Consider the following 18,081-nt stretch of genomic DNA (forward strand, 5'->3'; position numbering starts at 1 on the left):
CTCCCTGTCAGGGATTCTTTGATGTCAGGGCAGTTGCAAGAAGAGCCCATCCCTGTGAGACAACTGCAACCTTGAACTTCTGCGTGATCACAGGGAAGGGAAGACTCTGAGAAGCAGAGAGGACCACGCAGATTGCAGCAAGAGCGGAGGTTGTTGAAGGAGACCCTGGACATAGACTTTGAACTTCTAGGTGCATCTCAGTCTGTGTATGGGTGGATCTGAACCTTAACACCAGCAACAGACCTTGAGAGCTGGATACAGAGTAGTTCAGAGCCCATGCCATGAAGCTCCCACTGAGTGATGGTCACTGGGTTGGACATGAATAACATGACAAAGATTTAAGAACCGAGCTGATATTGAACAGCTCCTGATCCATACAGGGATGAATGGAACTTAAAGGCTAATGCCTATTAATTAGACGTTAGAATAAAAACCTCAACATTATCTAAGGGATTTCAAAAAGATCTACAGACTCATACAATGATATCCAAGGTATCCACGGAGTGATACAAAATTAACGGATATCCAAGAAAAAAATAAGACAATCGCAATTCAGAAGCAAAAGAACCATCAGCAGATACTCATACTGAGAGGATGCACACATCTGACATTTTGCAAAAAGATGTTACGACAGTTATGAAATCTGGGCTAGGGATGGAGCTCAGTGGTGGAGCACTCGCCTACCACATGTGAAAGCAAACATACAAGAACATTCCGAAGAAAGATATTCATGTGCATGACCCATAAATCATGGAAAAGTTTACCAAAGAAAGAAAATAAAAAGAAGAAACAAAAGGAATACTTTAGAACTAAGGCACCCATTAATCAAAAAAATAATAATAACCACCAAACACCTGGGATTGACTTATAATAAGCACTTTTCTTTCTGCAGCTGTTGTAGCAAATGGACGTGCATCAGAAGGTGTAAGCCACAGCAGTTTATTCCCTCACAGCTCCGGAAGCCAGGGGTCTACAGCCAAGGTGTTAGCGGCAATGTGCTGTCCGCGGAGCTAAGCAAAGGATCTGGTCTTCGTCCTTGCAGCTTCCGCCTGTGTGCAAGTCCCAGCCTGTGGCTTTGTGCCTCTAGCACTCGCCTCTGTCCTCACATAGCCAGCCTCATCCCCGTGTTCCTCCTCTGTGTGTCCATGGTAAGGACATCAGCATAGAATTCAGAGCCTGTTCTGATCACCCATGGTGATACCATCTAAAGACCTTTAATGACATCTGCAAAACTACTTTCCAAATTGGGTCACATTCACTGATTCTGGGAATTAGGACACAAACATAGCTTTGCTCGAGGTCATCATTCAATGGAGCAGAGTCCGTGAATGTTATAAATCAATCACATGAAGAAAAGTTAGAATTTTTAAAAACTGAACAGATTCTTAGACACCTATGAGAAAATAGCTAATATTTGTGTTGTTAAAAGAAAAGAAACTGTTTAAAAATACAAGGATAAAATATGTGGAAAATGTTTCAAAACTTCTCAAATCTGGCAGAAAACTTCTCAAATCTGTCAGAAAACACATTAATTTCAGGTTTTCAGTTCAAACATTTCTTGTCAGAACATTTACTGTAAAAAGTTGATAAAAGAAACTCTTGATTTAGAAGAGAAATGATGGAGAACCAAAGTTGGAAATAAAGAATGAAAGATAAGCAACATAGTTTGTACGTACCTGAGAAAACACAGTGAGCTATTATTCGCCTATTGAGAGCACCCCAGTATCATGAATTTCACAGTAAGAGCAGAGAATGGCAGAAAGTTCCTCGTGCATCAGTGTAAAGCTTAAGCAATCACAACATAAATGGAGCGGGGCCTGTGAGAACTTTCACTACTGCAAAATGTCCATATTCTACCTAACAAGTAAAGTATAAATTCCATGTAGGTTGCATGTCAAGTATGTATATTATAATTCTTAAAGCAATATTTTTATAAGTACAGCAATTTAAAATATACATTGGCTAACATAAGGTAGACCCTCGAATGTCGTTCGAGTAACTCAAATAAAAGGGAGAAAAACAATAGAGAAGAGGGGGAGCAAAAAGGACATGTTTTAATAAATGAAAGCATGTATAAAATTACCTTAAATAATGTAATACAGGCAGGCCAATTGAAATGCAGAAATTAACCTGGGTATGATGGCATGTGTCTGAAATCCCAGCACTCTGGGATTAATCAATAAATAAAAATTTAAAAATAAAATAAAACCGGTTAGAACATGGCTCCAGGCAGAGATCCTGGATTCAAATAATGAAAAAAGTAAGAAAAAAAAAAAAAAGGAAAGAAAGAAATAAAAGTTGTGAAACTAAACTGAAAAATAAAAAGGAAAAGAAGACAACACCTCTCTAAAAGGAGTTCATTTAAAATATTCTTTTACATATTGGCCAAAGTAAATGTGTAACAGCTATTGTAGCAAGGCTATAATATGTAAAGTTAATATAAAAATTCAACCCATCACCCTATATTCCACCAATGAACAAATGGATTTAAAAGAAAAGAACACATTATCTTTTCTTTACTATTCCCCCAAACTAACTATGGAGGTGTAAATCTCAGAAAATGTATACCATATTTGTAATAGAGTTTTAAAAATAATGAACACCAGGAAGGTAATAAAATAATCTCTAATCTGTTGGAAATTAAGCAGACCCTTCTTTATAACTGATGGGTCAAAAAGGCCTTCTCAAACAAAGCAGAAAATATATTGATTTGAATAGAAATACAAATGTAGAATAAAAATTTGTAGTATACAGCTAAAGCTGCATTGAGTGGGAAATATATAGCAATGATTACTCTTACCTAGGAAAGAAGAGAAATCTGAAAGGAAAGAAGAAAAATCTGAAACCAATAATTCACCAATAAATTAACAAAAAACTCCATTTTACTTTTTTTATAGGAATCAGTCTTTATTTTGAACTTTTAAAAATAAAGCAATAGCTGACAAAAAGGGAGGCTGTCTTCCTCTTTTTTTAAGATTGTATGAAGCTTCTTCTTAAAATATTGGTTCTTGCTGGGCATGGTAGCACACACCTGTAATCTCAGCGCTTGGGAGGCTGAGGCAGGAGGATTATTGGGAGTTCGAGACCAGCCTGGGCTACAAAGTGAGCTCAAGGCCAGCCTGAACTGCATAGCGAGACCCTGTCCAAAACTGGTTCTCTTTGCTGTACTGCTTTAGTGAATGCCAGTATTAAAACTTTCAAGGACTTCCTTTGGCATATCTGTCAGTTTCTCTGTATGAGCCCAACCTCCAGACCAGTTCATCTCTCCTTTGCACATCATGGCGATCAGGCACTGGGCAGCGTGATTGTAGCCCCGCCCACAGCAGCTACCTAATCAAATGTCCCTTCAGCGGCCGGGCAGTCGAAGCCTCGCCCACTTTCTGTGGAGTCTGGACAATCATCCTCACCACCCAGGCCAGCTTCTGAAGGTGCTGAGACCCGCGTCAGTGTGGAAGGGGGCCACCTCCTCCGTGGAGCCACCTGGGGCTTCACCATCCTCGTTTGCTCATGCAGTGCAAATGCTCCAGTCGAAGACTGTACCAAACCGGCCCGTTTGGGGACCTTGGCCAGGGAGTCGCACACGCTGACACGCCCAGGACTGCGAATGCAAACTGGGGCAGCGACTGCCCACCGTACGCCGGGTCCTCTGGCTGCTCCACCCTCCACTTTGACCCGATCAGGAGCCACCATCCGGACCCGGCCCTTTTCTCACTCAGCAGCCAAAAACTCCATTTAAAAATGAGTAAAAGCGTTGAACGGATTCTCCACAAATAGGGCCCAGGGGTAAGCAGTAGCCCCAGGGAGAAAGCTCAGCCTGGCTACCCGCACAACGCAAGACCGCAGGAGGGGATCACCCCACGCCCATCCGCGGGGAATCGCGGAGGCAGCCACTCTGACACTCGTTAGGAGCTCATGGTGGAGCTGGCACATCCTGCCTCCCTACTGCAGGGTATGTTTCCGGGACGAATGAAAACTCACAGCCACACAGACCTCTGAACACCGTATAAATACTACGCTCATGGTTTCTTCAGAATGGAAGCACCCTAATGTCCTTCACTTCCTGAACAAAGAACACAGCAACGCGAAGGGACAGACTCCGGATATCCTGACCAATCTAAGTGTCCCGCCACTCAGGCACCACTGTAGGGGACAGATCCAAAGGTTCGCCCAGAGGGCAGATGTCACCGGAGGCGCGGAGAACTCTGCAGGCACCTTGCACAGGCAGGAGGGGTCAGGTTTCCCACACTCCACAAACACGACTGCGCCTACACTGGCCACACTTAGGGTACGTCATCTAGTAAGTATGCAGTGCGTGTGCAAACGCAGGAACTTTTTGAGACTATATACTGTCTGTAACAAATACAATGTTCTTCCCATACCCAGCCGGTTTACGCAACGCACATGGGGGATGAGTCCTTAATTTATTGGGTAAAGACCTATACTGTCACAGCACTTGTGACTTAGGAAGTTAGACACACTGTTTCTTAGGGCGTCAATGGCTGTGAGGGTTCCTGACACGCTCACTCACCGAAAGGCTCACTTTCCTTAATTTGTAGTGGTTTGTTGGGGATTATGTTAAATTAGCCACGATAGGAGCAATGCTATCAAGCAGTGTCTGTTGTGCCCTGTGGTGTCCTATCTAAAGGCGTGTCCTGTCAATTTTTCTGCCATGGATGATGCTGAGAAGGTCCCTAAGTTAGCATCACTGGTGGCAGCAAAGACAGAGTCGTATTTTATTTAGCTTCCTAGTTCCCTGCCTCTTTAGAGATATTTCTGTGTTGAATTTTTCTGCTCTTCAATGTCTTCACCATCTTCCCCTTATTGTTTTTTGTGGGGTTCTTTACCCCTGCTTAGCGCTCACATAGATACTCTTGAGTGGTTTCAACCTTAAAAATTTCACCAGTGAACTTGCCTGGCTCTGGAACTATAGCTTGTTGTGTTCTCTCTCTCTCTCTCCTTGAAAAATCTCTTTTTTTTTCTTGAAGAACTATGTGACATAACGTCTGCTATGGTTCTCTGCTAGTGACTCAGTGAATCCATATAATCTAGATACAGCTGTCACTAGTCACTAGTCCACAGAAGGTCACTTCTAGGCTATGAACATGCCGTCCATGGACATCATTCCCTGTTCTCTTCTGTTCTATCTGTCGTATTTGATGACACAAGTCATTCTGCATCCCTAACACCCCATTTCTTTCACTTCCGTTGCCCACTTTTCTGTCACTTATTTCTCCAACAGCCTGACTTTTATTCTAAGTTCTTTTGGGGACTTTCTGTTTGTCTGTGTACCCTCAAATATTGGTTATTCTAATTTCAGTATGCCATACTCAATTTTCTTCACCATATCCATTCACACTAATGTCCACAGGTTCCCCAATCCTAGAGGTCCAATGATTTAAACATCTCTATAGTAGCACTGGCTTATCTCCTAACGACAAGTATCACAGACCAGGGTGATGTAGACGTTCAGTTGTCCCTCTGATACGGCTATCTTATGTCTTATTTATCGAGGTTGCACAACTTCACATTATCATGAGAATTGTCCCGTGAGAGTCTCCCCACTCTGTGTCTGTCTTTCCTGTAACTCTACATGGAAAGGTAACATTCTTTCATAGGCTATACTTACACAGCTCCTAGTACTATCAAGGGATATGTGAGCCCTCCATAACATGATGGCTTCAAGGCAGCTCCTGAGAGCTCTATCTGCAGCACATCACAGAATAACTTATGAGTGATGCCCATGGCTGTGCTGAGTTCTGTCAGAGAAGCAAAACTTCTATAGACACAGAAATACATCTACAGCTGCATATTATATGAATATGTACATATATTTGGATGCTTAGCTTTCTGATAAATATAAATTAAATGTATATATTCATATCACAGTGTGTATATGAGTGTGTGTGTGAGTGTGTGTGTGTACAGAGGTTGGGAATCAATTGTCTTAATTGCTTAGGATTTCCACCTTGTTTGGGATTTTGGAAAGTCTCTATGTGGGCAATGACCTATCTTAGAGATGGGAACCAATTCTGAACAAATTCACTTGTGTTCCTGCTCACCTTTTTTAAAACCCAAAAGGTGACTGTGCACAAGGGTTGGTGTGCCTGAGATCTGCATACAAATTTTACACGAAATCAGATGGGAAATTTTCATTTTTGCCCTCATGGCAGGACTCAAGAACTTTGGATTCTGGAGCATTTGGAAGTGCGGACATTTTGATTGGGGACATGTACTGCACGTGATACAGGGTGTCCACACACGTGTGCACCTGTAGACAGGGTTGAATATATATCTAGTAAGACAGATGTTGTAAGGATTTGGTCTTGGATGACAAACCGGTCCATCACTGACACCAGGGCCTCATATTTCATGATGGATCATGAGGTCCACAGGGTGCACCACTGGAAAGGGAGAGCAGATGGAAAGATTTAAAGTGGGGGAGATAAAGAAGCGGCTGGGACTCAGGCATAAATTGGGCCCCAGGAGGATTAACTGAGCTTGCGCAAGCCCTTGCTGCCCCAGGTTTCAGAGAAGCATGGACTCTGCAGAAACCAAGGTCCCCCTTGTAGCTCTTTGCAGCTGGTTGTCCCAGGCGTTGACTAAGCTGCAGGAGCACCAGGGAGAGGTGCAGCTGCTACAAACCTGCTTCTGGCTTCCACCCATGAGGTGAGACCTCAAATGCATGCAGCATTCATGTGTGAAGGAAAGCGACTTTTACTTGCATTCTTCAAATTTAGCTCAAATCATTTTGTACTGGCTCGTGTTTATGAGGAACCCACAGGTATCGAAATATAGAAAGAATTGTAGCTCATCCTACCCAACACCACTGCCCTGACCCAGCCATTAAATGCAGTGTTGTGCTATGTTACCAATGTGCGTAGAAAAGATGTCAGCTAGATGTAAGACGTAAATTAATGAATCTAGAGAGAAGGGAAAGAAATTAAACTCTCAACAATCATGAGAACTATAAAATGTTCCACAATGCATAGATGTGTGCCCTTATTTTCTTTTTTCTTTTTTCTTTTTTTGTTATTGGGAATCAAACTCACCACCTTGTGCTTGCCAGGCAGGCACTGTACTGCTGAACTGTATCACCAGCCCAACTAATTTTCTATCACTAAAAATGTAAGTTTGTTTTATGCCAAGAAAACTCAGTTAGTTCGAAGCCATATTTAAAGAACAAGCATAAGTCCCCACCTTCTAATGCATCTGTTTTGCCTGCCAACAGCTCCCTTGACTTTTTTGTTTTTAAGTGTTGTTCAGTGGTCTGTAATTTATTTTATTTTTATGTTTACTTTCTCTGGCACAGGGGATCCCACTCCGGGCTTCAGCACGTGCTAGACAAATGTTCTACCACTAAACGACACCCCAACCCCTCACTTAGGTGTTATTTTAAAGATGCTTACCAATTTCATGCTTTTCTTAAAATCTTAAACATCTTTTACATTATAAAGATCAAGGTGGCTGAGGAAGGTATGACATAGGAGAGAGAAGGACATGCAATTTTAGAAAGAATCAAATACCTCCGTTTGATGGGAAATTCAGACTTACTTTGAATTTGGGGGCAAAACAGGCTGAGCGCCTCTAGGCATAGTCTGAGAAGTTGCTTCAAAGCTCAGCTTCCCACTAGGACACTTGGGAGACGCTGTTTCCAGCCTATCCTGAGATTCAGTTCTCATTTTCTGCTCATAGCTTTCTTTCCTCCTTGGGTTGATCTTGTAACTGTTTCCAATCCTTCATTTATTTATTTGCTCATTAGAGTATTCTTTAATTATTCCTAGGTGAATGTTTCACAAACTCTGTGTTTTGCTAATAAATAAAAAATAACATTATTACTCTCAAATATGTTGACAGGTTCTTGAAATATGTAATCTCAATTAAACTTTACATTAACATAAAATTAGTCATTATCATATTTAATTTACTTGGAAAATTTAACTTGAAAAAATAATTAGTTACAGAGTTAGGGTATGAACATAGGACTGTATAAATTCAAAACAGAAAGGAAAAGGAAAAATTTATTATATAAGTATTTCTACCCATTCATTAAGGACTTGATAGATTTATCTGCAAAATACAATAAGGTCCTAACTTGGTCCCACAGGGCTATAATCCCAGCACTCAGGAGGCCATGACAGGAAGACTGAGAGTTCAAAGCCAGTCTGGGCAAATACGGAGACCCTGTTTCCACAAATCTAAACAAAAATATAGAATAAGTAAGTGATCAATTGAAGGAAAGAACTTTAATTATTAAGGAGCTTTATTAACAGGCAAAATAGAAGAACACTAATTCCAAAAAAAGTGAAACCTTCCATGGAAGGTGTATTTTCAAAACACATATTTTGAAATCTGTGAGCACTTTAGAACAGCAAAAGCACAAGGTTGTTGCAGAGCTGGGGCTGCAGGTGAGGCAGGTGTGATACTTAGCATTCCACCACTATTACAAAACACCTGAGCAAAACAACTTACAACAGGAAAGTTCAATTTGGGCTCAGGGTCTCAGAGGGCCTGGTCCATGGTTACTTGATCACATTTCTTTGGGTGTTAGACGAGGCCCAGCATCAAAGCAGAGAAGTGTCAGCCACCAACGCTGCTTATGTCATGGCGACCGGCAGGTGGAGTGTGAGGCTACCTGGGAACAGAATCCTACTGCACCCTTTCAGGACCTGACCCCATGGGATACTTCCTCCGTCCTCTCATCTCCTAACGTGTTCACCACTTCCCTCCAAAGTCACCACAGCTGGAGACTGCCCTTGCAATACAGGGCCTTTGGGGGAGATTCTAGGCCCACACTACAACAAACAAGGAGCTGGGAAACAGATGTCTTCCTAATTCTGTGTTAGTCAGCTCAGGCCTCTATAGCAAATACCAGAGTGGTGGCTTAAGCAATAACAGCATAATTATTTCCTCACATCCTTGGAGACTAGAAGTCCCAGATCATGGTCCCTCGGGACTGGGTTTCATTCCAAGCGTCCTCTGGTGGATTGTGGGCAGCCATCACCTCATCTCACCCTCACAGGGACTGTTCTGTCTTCATGCACAGAGCAAGAAAAAGAGGGCTTTCTGCTGTCCTTCTTGCCAACACATTCACCCCACAGGTCACAGCCCCACTTGCTTGAATTAATTTAATCTTAAAAATGATCTTCTAGGACTCATCCTCAGTTACAGTCATACTGTGGCTAGGACTTCAATGCACGGATCTTCTGTGCAGTGCACTTCAATCCATAGCCTCCCCTGTGTCCTTATCCCACGGAAAACACATCCTCACTGCCTCAGATATACGAACTCACACTGGCTTCCACTCTAGTAGCTGACATCTCACATCTCACCTAAACAAAATGGAAAGCACGTGTTCAAGAGAACCCAAATTCTCAGGGAATCCAGTGACTCTGCAGCATCGGCCCAGGTTGAGTTCTTACTGTAACAATTGAGAGAAAGGAGCAAACAAAACACTGAAGCCTGAAGGATGTAGAGCTGAGGCAGGTGGGTCTGAAGGATTAGGAGGGGAGCGGCAGCCCACGTGTCCTCCAGGGCTCCAGCTCTGATGGAGCAGGGCACGGTTTCACCATTAATCAAACACAGTGGGGAAGAGTTGTGTGAGGGATGTCATGAGAAGGCTCACACAACTGATGCTTTCACTTTCCCTGTAAATCTCCAGCTCTAATACATAACTAATAGAGTACATCAATTTAGCACTTGCCTTTTGAGTCCTTCCTGACCCTGGCTTCCTATCTTTGGTGACCTTCATTTATATGGGCCCTTGACAAACCGTAGTCTGAGTCATTGAGAAAACAGATGGTTCTAAAGTAAGAGACCTAGTTTAGATGACGTTTTGGAGTTACTCCATTGTCCGAAGCCAGAAATATACCAGGTGAGCTCCTGAAACTTCTTCCTAAACTAGGCACTTGCTTCCAAGTTGCTTAAGCGGAGCTCACACCCTGGGTCCTCCTTGATGTTTCAAGGGACCTTGCCGTGGAAAATGATCCCTCACTGAGGTGGGCAGGGTGATGTCTCCTCCTGCTCCCCAGGAGCTCACCTTGGCCCTGTTCCTCGGGGATTCAAGCTGGGATACTGTCTGTCACATTCCCATCCTGGAGACAAATCACGTGACAACCACACTTCAAGGAGGAGAGGTTTACGTTGGCTCACGGTTTCAGTCCGTGCTCAGCCGGCTCAGAGGCAGAAGCAAGATGGACGAGGGGTGTGGAGGAGGGAAAGGTGCTCAACCCATGGCGGCCAGGAAGTGGACAGAAAAGGCAGAGCTGGGGACAGAACGCATCCTTCCATCTGTCACCCGGTGACCTCCTCCACCAGGACCAGCTCCTCACAGCACACCAGCTCTGAACTCATCACTAAGGAGTACAGTGTGCTCGGGAGCTGCCAGCTGCCACACTCCTGAGACTTCTGGGGATATTTAGATCCAAATCATAACAAATACCATTTCAGCTCAGGTACAAACACAACGTGCACACATGTGCACACGCATGAAGGGGTCTTCACTTCCTGGGTCCCCTCCCCACGCAGAGCCCTTGGCCAAGGGCACAAGCACACATGCCTGCAGCTTTCTTCTTCTGACTTGATCCTGTTATTTATACTGCTCTGGAGCTCTGCTGACAGGGAGCTGTTATCACACAATCAAGATTTGTATTTGAAAGTCTACTATTCTAAATTCAAATGAGGCAAAGGTAAGGGTGCACAGACAGATTCTACTGTAATTTATCACTTAGTTAAAAGACCTCTTTGTTTCTAATCTATGAGGGATCTAACAGTCAAGAGTCTTAGTGCATTCCCATTGTTCTCTTACCCATAAGAAAATTAAAGGGGAAAATACGTCAAATTAATAGTGTAATCTTGAAAAAGTCTGCATAAGATAATGTCAAACCATGAATAGATGGTCAAGTATTTGGTTTTCCTCATCTTCTACCGCATCTACAACATATATTCTTTACTTATTCTTTGAGCTTAGGTTGCAATGAATAAATTCTTACTGATTATCTATTGAAATCACCTGCAAGCTAAATAAATTCCAGACTTAATAAAAAATGCTACTAGATATTCTGCTTTTGTTAGCATAGCATCTGAATCTGCCCTGAGTTCCCAGCACCCCTGACAAACATGAAAACCCTCAAAGGTAAAACAATGCTAGGAGTACCTCAACTGGGATGACTGCTTTGAAGCAATTAAAATCTGAGTCTTTTTTCCTGCTGTGTTGGATTCAGGCACATAACAAATAAGAAAATTAAGCAATAATGACTTTCCCCACTAAAGAACTTTCTTCAGAATCACAAATAAAAACTGCATTCCTAGTGATAGCTGCTTCTAATATGCATTCCTGAGTATAGGTACTTCTATTATGAATTTGAGATGAGGGTTATAATAGTGTATGGCTTTGGTGCATCATTTTATGATTTGGCTAAATATTTTGCATAAGAATTCTTATGTTTATCATTCTATTATCTTTTGAGAATGAATTCATCCAATTATTTCCATTTAATATTCAAGGCAAAGTAAATTTAATGGAATAGCAGGCAAATTAGAAGCCTAATAGAACAGGTAATGCAGTCAGAAGTTCAGAGCACTGTGAGCTGGGTGAACTGGAATTGTACACCCAGTTTTCCTTCTGAAGCCACGTAGGTCTGAAGCAAAGGCATCTTCAGGGATAAGTTTTGGGAGTCTTTTCTGCATGTGAAAGCAAACAGATTGTTCTTGTGTTCTTACCAACCTGCCCCACACTGTCCTGTTCACAGGCCCAGGCTGTCCTAGGAAGAGCGGTCCTTCAGTGTCCTGTGCAGTCTGGGAATGGCCGACTTCATCCTGCTTTTCCTCTGGCTTGGGCAAACTGGACCAATAGGGGTTACTGCCCTTTGCCTTTAAATCTTGAGTAAACTCGGCTGGGTGTGATGGTGCAACTCTGTAATCTCAGCTAATGCTAACTTGAGGGTGGCAGAGAGTCGTTTATCAGGAGGACAGCAGTAAAGCAGGTCCAAATGTGCCAATTCAGAAGGACTTCGTCTCAAAGTAAACATAATAAATACTAAATAAACAGGCTGGGGGTCCAGCTCAGTGAGTTCAGTATTTAGAAAAGCAAAAAGAAGCAATATCAGCTTGAGCAATAAGAAACATAGTGCCAAATGAAGTGGGGAAAATTTCAATTTCATTCAGACAAGGGTTCCCTTAAAAATCTGGAGCTTAGGCCTGGGATTTAGCTCAGGGGCACAGCACCTGCCTGGCAAATGTCTGGTTCTGAGTTTGATTCCTGTACCCAAAACACCACAAACAAAATAAAACAAAACAAAACAAAACAAAAAAGACCTCAGCCTCACCTCACTTGGATCCTGTATTCTCTGGGACTGGGCTGAATTGTTAGAAATTACTCAATTATTTCATAAATTATCCAATTCCTTCCATTAAATTTTCACTTACTGTTTATTACCGTGCTTTCACCAGTACATATTGCATACATGTTTATAAATATCTCACTCTACTCCATCAATATCTATAATTATTATGCGTTAATCAAGTTTTTATAAAATGTTTAAAGAGATGGAAATGTTCATTATTTTGATGTGATCATTACACATTGGATGCATCCATGGAGTTATCATGCTGAACCCCATAAATGTGTACAATTAACAATTCACTAACAGTAATTTTTTTCTCTTACAATTAACACTGAGAGATTCACGTTTAATAAAATACCTCAAATGAGTAGACTGGGTGCACAGGATCATTGCGTGTGAAATGCCTTAGAATAGATTCATACTTCTTAGACATAACTGAAATGAACAATATGTGTTTTCACTAAATATGTAGTACATAGGCACACAAGGACTGCTACGATCTGAATGTGTGTGACCCCTAAACTTCATCTGCTGAGATCTTAGCTGTCCATATGCTGGTCTTTGGAGCCCTCTGGAATACAGTGGGTTCCGAGGGTGCAGACCTCTTGACAGTTATTTCCCCTCAGAGAGAAGGCCTCAAGGCATTTCCCCAGATGAGGATAGAATGCAGGTGCTGTCTAGGACACTCCAACTGCCGCTGCAAATAGAACCTGTACACGGATTGGGAATGCTCAGCTTCCAGAAGTGAGGGAGTAAATTTCTGTCCTTCATAAGCAGCCCACTAACACCTGGCAGAGACTCAGAAATGATCAGAGTCAAAGTGGAGGCAGTTTTGTTTGTCAGGCTGGAACCAAAAATGTACTAAGAAAGCTGGGAGGGGATCTGATGAGTCCATTGTGATAACAAAATCTGCGTGGAAGACGCTGGTGGAACCACCACCTTGCCCAAAGGGCCCCATGAGCTTCCACAGAAGGTATTTCTACAAGAACATCGACCAGCAGCTTCGGTTCAAAGTCAGAGTCCTGGTTGTGAATCTTTGTGGCTAAGAAGTATTGTTGCAAAATATCTTACATGAAGCTCAGTTTTGTTTTTCATACCTTCCTCTCTCTCAGACATCCTTCTGTACATCCATACTTTGCCATGGCACCCGTCTTCCTGTTGCAGGGCTCTTCTCTCCCCAACTAAGTCTAACTGAGTTTTGGGAAAGCTATCTCTGATCGGCTTTAACACGGACCAACAGAGACAGTGACAAAGGTTCCTGGTGAGGACCAGAGTTCATGGGGCATTAGAACCAGAAGCCCGGCCTCCCTGCTTGCTGCCTGGCCAGCCCCCGTGTGAAGTGGACCAATCAAGTACGTGCAGACTTACTTTGCTTATTAGCAGGGATGTAAAAGCAAAGTTATATATTATGCTGTTGTATTCCCAGTATCTTAAGGTTCTGGATCACAATTTTTGAAAAAAAACTGTGAACAATTATTACAGTGCTTTACTACATCTTGGACGAGTAGTCGATAGCCTTGGACTTCTGTTGTTCTTTGGTCTTTCCAGCGTCTGAAACCCTCATTTCATAGAGCTGATCGTAAACACTGCCAGGCATCCCATGCTCCGCTGGGCATCTACCTGCTTTGAGCTGCTCTTCCTGAGCAAGGATGGGAGGTGAGGCAAGACACTGCATCTGTCTCGGCTTCTGGATCGGGCACCAGGCCGCGTGGAGGAGGGCGTGCCGGAAGTCATCTCTCCAGGCAGAGTGGGCGCTGACAGACTGACGTCACAGGAGGAGGCTGGTGTGACGCTGCTCTTGAGGACAGGCCTGTCAGCGTCGTGGCTCACACCGGTGTCCACTGTGACAGCGGGAGCATGATGGGGGCGACGTCCTCTGATGAACTCCCCTCTGGTTTAGGCCACCGTGATAGATGCATAAACTCCGAATCTGCTCCTCTGACCTCCTGGCCTGATCATCAGGACAGATGCATCACTTGGGAACATAGGAGAAATGCCGGCTCTCTGGTCTCAAGTCCCACCTCCTGGGTCACAGGTGACGTGCACTGTCCCCCAGGGGAGTATGCGGCTGCTTCAAATTTGCAAATCACTAATCTCGAGCCAAGGTGTGGAAGGAGACCATCAGGATTCAGATCCTAACTTTGCTACCTTGCTACCCATCTTCCCTGAATGAGTGGCCGCCACATGACACGCATATCCTCTGTAAATATTGTCATCCACTTCCCTCTCACTGAATTTGCAGCCAAAACAGTTGAATGAGTTTATATTGCTCACAACAGAGAGCTAAAAATCATTAGAATGATCCGGAAAAACTGATGTTAGCTGCCACGCTGTAGGGCTTATGTCTCCAGATTCAAGTTATTGGCTAGAATGCACCATGCTTCCAATGTGATAATTTTTCCCAGATTTGAACATTAGAAAAAGAGCAACGTCTCTTGGTCTTTGAAGACTGACTCTGTTCAGAATGAAGTTCTTCATTCCTTAGCCTGGAATGGAAGCTGAAGGCCCTTTTTCTGTTTGGTTGGTGGGTTTTTGTTTTTTGTCTTTAATTTGATTGTCTTTATCAGGTTTGTGTCTTGGCTAGGTTTCATGAGTATGTGTGTGTGTGTGTATGTGTGTGTGTGTGTGTCTGAGTGTGTGTGTGTATGTGTGTGTGTCCTAATCGCTTCACATATGGGGCTATTTTTCTACTCATTTTTCTTAAGGGGAATTGGTGAGGAAACAGTGATGTTTACTGAGGATTTCCAAGGCACATAAGCTGACCATGTACTTTTCAATTTTGTTCATCAAAATGTTTCAATTTTCCACCTGCACCTGGGATTATTGTTTCGCCTCCAGTTTCCCTACCAGCATGGCAGGGTTCTCCGTGTTCCTTGGGGAACTGGAGTGCTGGAAGTAGCCCAGAGTCACATTCACAGATTCACCCTCAGAAGGGCCACTTAGGGTCAGCACTCTCAGGATTCCTTTGCCATCAACATAAAACTATGGACTGGATTATGAATTTGCATGTCGTCCTCGTACAGGCACAATGCTGGTCTCCTATCTTTCCATTTTTATCACAAAGTTGATCTTTTCTGTATTATTTCAGTTTTAATACAGGTGCTGCCAAGTGAGCAGAAAAGAAAAATAAATGTTCCCAGCCTCTGTGACGGAACCCAGGGCCTTGTGCATTCTTAGTAAGTGCTTTATCATTGAGCTGCACTTCCACTCCTTACTTGGATTATTTTAAACACCTTAATTTCCCATATATCTCACCACTTGTTTTCTTCGGGGCCTCACACGTTTGCTATGTTCTCCAGCCTGAGTTTCTTGCCCCTGACCATGCACAAGTTTTCAGGTGCTCTGAGCTTCCGTGGGCTACAGCGCCAGCCATACCCTTCAGTGGCCGCCAACCTGTGCCCTGGAACCCGTGCCACGGCTCTAGTCAGCTCCTGGGGTCAGAAAGACAGAAACCAGCGTCTGTGAGAACAACAGCCCATGCTGAGTGCTGCGGCAAAGGGGAAAGCTTTGCCTTTGTGTCCCATTCTGAAGGAGGGCAGGGCAGTGGGGCGACCTCCTCCCTCCCATACCAGGTGTGCTGTGGAGAGATGGGAAAATACGCCCTGAATAGTTCACCGCCTAGACTGTGTCTTTTTCCTTTTCTTTTTTGAGTTCTTTTGGTTACTAAATATCTCTAACCTACTTCTAGAGCTCTAGAAACCTGCTTCGGTGTGTATATTGCTGCACATCTGCTGCTTGCCCCAGGGAGTTCCCAGTTTCCATTCGAGACCTTCTCCTGGACCTGCCTCATCACCATCCTGCTGACTTCACTCCTGAGCCTCTGAGCATATTTAAGTCCGGGTTAAGTCTTTGTCTAGCAAGTCCCCTGCTTGGGCTCCCTCAGGCAAGACACATGGCCCTATTTTGTCCCTGTGAATAGGTAGGTCCTACATGTCTGCCTCTGTACACATCTTATGATTTTGATGTTGCTACTGCTGTTGAAATCAAGCATGTTTAAAAACTGCATGTTTAAAAACTGGAAAATAAATATTTATAAGTATTATAATGTGGTAATTATGATAGTAATTTTTCCTCTGCTATTTTTTCCTTTAAAATAAATTGAAAGTTGTAATAGTCCATAACTTGCTCCAATCGTTTCTGCAGAGGATGTATTATTTATCCTGTGCAATCACTGAGGATTCTGTCTGTTGGTCTGTGTCCAGGCAGAGTCTGACAGATACTTTTCTGAACAACATGAGTTGCACAGTCAAACTAAACTGCCAAGAGCGCTGCCCCCTGTCTGCGCATGTGCTGGGGATCGTGAATATGCAGCCAGGTTTGCCCTGATCCTTGAGATCACCACAAAGTGAGGGTTTAAATTTTTCTCACATCTGTCTAAGCCTGGGCTTTACCTGGGCATGTGGGTGAATTTCTTCATTACTCAGTAGACCAGTGTTCTGAGTTCCCCAACTTCCTGAAGTAATTCCTTCCTTAGCTTTTCTTCTCAGACTTTATTTGTCTATCTTTTGTGTCAACAATAATGTGTTGCTTTTGTACCTTAAAACGTCTGGAACCACTCTGCTTTCCTGCCTGCACTCTTTCTCAGTTAGGAAACCGGAGCACTGTGTGAGACATTCCGCACCTACAGAGAACTCGTCCACCAACACAGTTACTAAATAAGGTTCTGCTAGGTCCCGTCAAAAGCTAGGGACCGGAAGCCCAGGGCCCTGAGAACACCACCTATGATCATGAAGCCTTCTACAGGATCTGTGAAGGGTCAAGTAAGCAAAGACATTATTTACTAAAGACCCCTACATATTTTCCACTTTCTCACACCTGATTTGGGCTAAAATATATACACAAACAAATGAAAATGCTCTAACACTTTCCTATCATTTTTTAATTGCTTATTTCTAAATCTTTCATCTATCTGATTATTACAAACCTTGAGTCAATTTCCAGAGCTCTATAAAGTGGTCTGTGACAATTTCTGCTTGTTTTTGGATATTTCTTTCAGGAGAGAGGTGTTTGGAACGAGCTCCTCTGTCATTTTGCTGATGTCATTTCCAGATGATTCTTTATAGTAATAGAGTGTTTTGTGCTTTTGTATTAAAAATCTTTAAAATTGGGATCTCTGAAGAGTTGCATATTTTCCACTAAGGTTTGACTTAAATGGTTGTATTTTGCCTTACTGTGTAAATTTGTGAACAGTCATCTATATAAATATGTAACATCAAAAAATTAACGCAACCTAGGATAAGAGCAGTTTTTGTCCTCTAAGCCAGGTGAACCGACAGGACAGAGACCCTTCAAGTTTTCTCTTACCAAATCCCCAAACTGACGTTCAAAGAACAGCCCCTAAAACGAAGGCTAACAAATGTCGCTCTCTGATCTGAAGATTAAGAGGTCTTTAACAGAAGGGCTGTTGGATGCCTCTTCATCAGTGTTGACTCTGAGTCATTTGGTACTGATGTACATGGCTGTGACTTAGAGAATTCGTTCTGAATAACTAAAGTTACAACTACTTATTCATAAATCAACTTTAGAAGTTAGATAGAAATTGGTAGGAAAATATTGGAAATCAAAATTCGATCATTAATCTAGCTCATACCCAGTGCAGTGGTAAATCCACAGTTAAAAAACTCAGATATGAGTCTCGTATGCTGTGCTTTACAACTCATGTTTTCTGAAATGTCTTCTCTTCTTCCAGCTGCTGTTATTTGTTATACTGTAAAAGGGAAGCAGAATTAATTAATTTTGA

At 42.8% G+C, this 18,081-nt stretch overlaps 1 long non-coding RNA gene and 1 pseudogene across 2 annotated transcripts; one reads left to right on the forward strand and one right to left on the reverse strand.

Moving 5' to 3' along the window:
* Positions 1 to 3,172: 3,172 nt before the first annotated feature.
* Positions 3,173 to 3,865, reverse strand: LOC102004783 (annotated as a pseudogene).
* Positions 3,866 to 14,178: 10,313 nt separating this feature from the next.
* On the forward strand, positions 14,179 to 17,188 carry LOC102005111. Of its 2 annotated transcripts, XR_001236332.1 has the most exons (4): positions 14,179 to 14,376; positions 15,430 to 15,913; positions 16,030 to 16,260; positions 16,927 to 17,188. It is a non-coding gene; the product is annotated as an uncharacterized LOC102005111 (long non-coding RNA). The 2 variants fall into 2 exon arrangements; XR_001236331.1 differs by having other exon boundaries at positions 16,030 to 17,188.
* Positions 17,189 to 18,081: the final 893 nt, after the last annotated feature.

This window comes from Chinchilla lanigera, unplaced genomic scaffold, assembly GCF_000276665.1.
Source record: "Chinchilla lanigera isolate Chin_1 unplaced genomic scaffold, ChiLan1.0 scaffold00055, whole genome shotgun sequence".
Lineage (NCBI taxonomy): Eukaryota > Metazoa > Chordata > Mammalia > Rodentia > Chinchillidae > Chinchilla > Chinchilla lanigera.